Here is a 3,951-nt window from a genome sequence, read left to right as displayed (position 1 = left end):
TAAAGCTTCTATTTGGACAGGTGTATGTCACACCTACTCACACTCCATTGACTAAAGCAAGTCTCATGGCTAAGCCAATGTCAATGGAACAAGAGGGTGTATTCCCTACCAATGGGGAAGCATGGCATGGGTGGGGAGGAGACAAATATTTGTGAGCAAATAATAAATCTACTCTAGCTTGTTAACTGATAACTAAATCATTTTGCTGAGTGTCTTTTAATTTGTAAAATTTGCTTAAACATCATTAGAATTAAAGCTAATGTAATTGAGTGTGAAGGACATACACTGCTTTTGAGTACCTACAATGGCCATGAAATTGGATGAAGATCAATCACATGAAAATCGTATAAAAGTTGAGAGAAGACACTGAATATATTTTCTAATGTACTTATAGTTTCTCATGATGCCATTAATAATAATTTCCTTTATGCTTTTTAAATTCTCAGGTAATTTTCATGTCTAAGGTCTATTTGGAAGTTTTTCTACCCTGTCAGTGCAGTATCCAAGTCTGGTTCTCTTCCAGCTCTCCTAGAGCTTCTAGGAGGTATTTAATTTCCTTTAGTATTTCTGCTAAAGTAGTTAGACTAAACTCTTTTCTATATATATCCTACGGAACGGATATGTAGCTTCAAGAAGTTAATGTATAAGAAGGTACATAGCATATGGAATGCATTCTAAAAGTCACATCCTTTTTTAGTCCTATGATTTCATTATGAAGATGTTGATATATTTGCTACTTTTAAGAAATACTTTATCGTTAACTTTTGCCATGATGTCCTCAAATTCTTATGAACAGCTTATCCTGATTTTTCTCATTGTCACTGAAAGCCTGGGAGTGATAATGAACATAAGAAGAAAAACAATTTTCCCACCACTCTCTGATGATGTCTCTAAGCCAATCATATGTCCTAGATTATCAGAGGCAATTCCCATTTAAAATATGCTGCTTCAGGGCTTCCCTGGTTGAGAGTCTGCCTGCCGATGCAGGGGACACGGGTTCGTGCCCTGGTCCGGGAAGATCCCACATGCCGTGGAGCGTCTGGGCCCGTGAGCCATGGCCGCTGAGCCTGCGCGTCCGGAGCCTGTGCTCCACAACGGTAGAGGTCACAACACTGAGAGGCCCACGTACCGCAAAAAAAAAAAAGAAATGCTGCTTCACTTCCCCATAAGTATAATTTTATATATGACATCTATTTTTCATGTTTTGGTTCACAAAAATATGCTACCCTTGGAGCTTCCGGGTTGGTGAGCATGGAGATTCAGGAAAAGGGGTGCCCTAGGAGATGGCACGAAAGCTCCATGCCCTTTCCCATTACCTCGACCTATGCCTCTCTTCCATCTGGCTGTTCCAGAGTTATATCCCTTTATAATAAACCAGTAATCTAGTTTTGGGTTCTGTTCCTAGGTTATGTGTTCCTTCTTAGACAAATTGACAGAAGAATTAGGAGAGGATACGGAAAGAACAGTTTATGATGATTAAAAATTTGCCACCAAGAAAGCCCCTGAAAATATAGGGCTCACACATATGATTGAACCATTGTTTCTCTGGGCATATATTCCTGGATTTTTCATGGCTATAAGACTCTATCTATCATAAGACTCATGAAATGCATGATAAATCCATTTGCTTATGAAGCATACGGGAAATATAAGATCCAACAGAAGATAGAAGAAACTCGTGCATAGAGTCCAATTAAAGAATTTGCCAAAAGTTAACAAAGGGCTAGCACTTAACTGAGGAAGAGGAAGAGGAGCAAAAATCTACATAGAAGAAGAAAGTTAAGAGCCTTCCTAATATTCTTTCTTACCAGCGATGGTTTTAAAGTTACATTTGAGAATGCTGACTTTCAAGGGGACCAAGAGAGTGAAGAATTTAGGCTTTTGAATTCACCTGTTTCAAAAATTAGTGAAAAAAGCAAGAAGCAACTAAGATTCTTAGATTCTTCATGAAAAAGGGGAAGAGAAAGAACTGGAAGGAAAACCAAGTGATGCAAAAAATTTTGAGTTCAGATGGTAAAAAAGATGGGGTTGAAGAGGTCAGGAAGTAGCACAGACTTCTCCACCAGGCGCAAGCAGTAGGAGAGACATAAGGAGAACCGGCAGATGGTCCTCAAGCCCCAGTTATATGTGATCAAAGCAGGAGAAGAACTCGGAAGCTTCAGAGACTGCCACCAACCAGAAGCAGATGAATAAAACCCTTGAAGATCGTTTGAAACTTGAATCAGAAAATGGGACATTGAGTGTATCAGACACTACAATTGGCAGTAAACAATTGACATTCACATTAAAGAGGTCTGAATAGCAGAAGCAACAGGAGACTGAGAAGCTGCACTGACAGGAAAGGAAAACACTTCCTGGTTCAGCAGGTCACCTGAAGTTAAGACATAGAAGAGGATGGCTGTTTCTTTGAATTTGGAAATGATCCTACTTGTGATTTGAAAGGAGGACCTCTCCCCCAAATTGGTCATCATTAGAGCACATTAAACACAGAGAGGGGAATATACATTTTTAATGTTTTGTATAAATTCCAGATGCAACTAAAAAGTTAAAGATTTGACAACTTGTCCCTATGCCTTATGGGTCACACTTTGAAACTGTACCCCTTCCCCCACCAAAGTGGTCAGTGTGTCGCCCCCAGGGTGCTTTTGGTAAGTTGCTGCTCCCCATAAACATGGTCATTTTCCCATGGTTTTAATCAAGTAGGCCAGGTTGTTATTTTTTAACAATGTAATATGCGTGCCATGAAATGGAAGGTTATCCTGTGCTAAAAATGAAGCTTGATCATGCTCTGGGAACTTCTTTTCTTGCAATACCTGCTTCCATTCACTATCTAGTCAGTGGCCCAAGCAGTGGGAGCTACAGACCACTCTTCCAGCGGCAGACTGAGCTCTCCATTCTTCAGCAGGGAACTGCCGGATAGCACAGAGAGCACCTGCCAACCTTCAGACCAGCCTGGGACCTGGGATTGAGTAGCAGTAAATTTGGGAGCTGGAGCAGTTCATTCATCCTGAAATTCCTCCTTGGTTACAGCCTTTTAAGCAGCCTGATCTTCCTTTTCAGTCTGTTTCAGACCTCTGAAGGAGTAGAGATTAGGTGTGACCTCCCATGGGTGTTCACAGGAGAAGGTGCCACGTATGTGCAGAGCTTCCTTGGCCAGCATCTACCACATCAGACTCACTAAGTGAGCCCCTTTGTTGTTATAGGGGATGGTCTCTGTCCTTCCTGCTAGAGCCTTCACATAGTGCAGAGGCCAGTCTGTGTTATACTGAGCGACTGTAGGCGGGTTAACGTAAGATGCCTCTGTGAGAGGCTGGTGGTCAACCCTCGGATCAGTAACCACCAGAAATCATGACCCCCAGAAGGCTGCCTGGATTTGGTTGGTGAATATTCCAGGAGTTAAGCGGCCAGCAGTAGGAGTGGCTCCAGTGACAGCAGCAAACTTCAGCACAGCTCTATCACCAGTAATCTTGGAGGATATGATACCGATATCAGCTGAGTTTTCAATGGCACAAGCTGCCAGCAAAGACTTCTAAGCTTTTCCCAGTTTCTCTTCATATTTATGATGTAGATGCCACTGCTTTTTTTTTTTTTTTTTTGTAGATTCACTGTTCCATTTGGAAGTCAAGGTTTTTGCCACCTAAGTGGGTTCCTGCTGCAAGGAATTTGTGGACATCCTCCTCCCTCATTAGCAGAATATCAAGGGCTCTGGACATGGTGAAAATTTCCATTTACCTTATGATAGGAACCCAGAACAATGCTGTATGGACCCCTCTATGGGTAGTGCAGAAAGGTGAGTTGTATTTTGATTTGTATTTTTATTATTATCAACTTGCACATTTTTTTCATGTGTATTGTCGGTTTATATTTCTTCATTTGTGAATTATCACGATGTTTTCCCATTTTTCTTTGGAGACTTTGTCTTTTGCTAAGTTGGAAGCATCCCTTATATAT

General features: G+C 41.2%; 2 pseudogenes; one reads left to right on the top strand and one right to left on the bottom strand.

Moving 5' to 3' along the window:
* The first annotated feature begins 1,408 nt into the window (after positions 1-1,408).
* Positions 1,409-2,410, top strand: LOC101336400 (nucleolar protein 10 pseudogene; annotated as a pseudogene).
* Positions 2,411-2,830: 420 nt separating this feature from the next.
* Positions 2,831-3,713, bottom strand: LOC101336116 (small ribosomal subunit protein uS2B-like; annotated as a pseudogene).
* Positions 3,714-3,951: the final 238 nt, after the last annotated feature.

Source organism: Tursiops truncatus, chromosome 5 (genome assembly GCF_011762595.2).
Source record: "Tursiops truncatus isolate mTurTru1 chromosome 5, mTurTru1.mat.Y, whole genome shotgun sequence".
Classification (NCBI taxonomy): Eukaryota; Metazoa; Chordata; class Mammalia; order Artiodactyla; family Delphinidae; genus Tursiops; species Tursiops truncatus.
The sequence above is the reverse complement of the archived record's forward strand: the minus strand, read 5'-3'. Positions and strand labels throughout refer to the sequence as shown.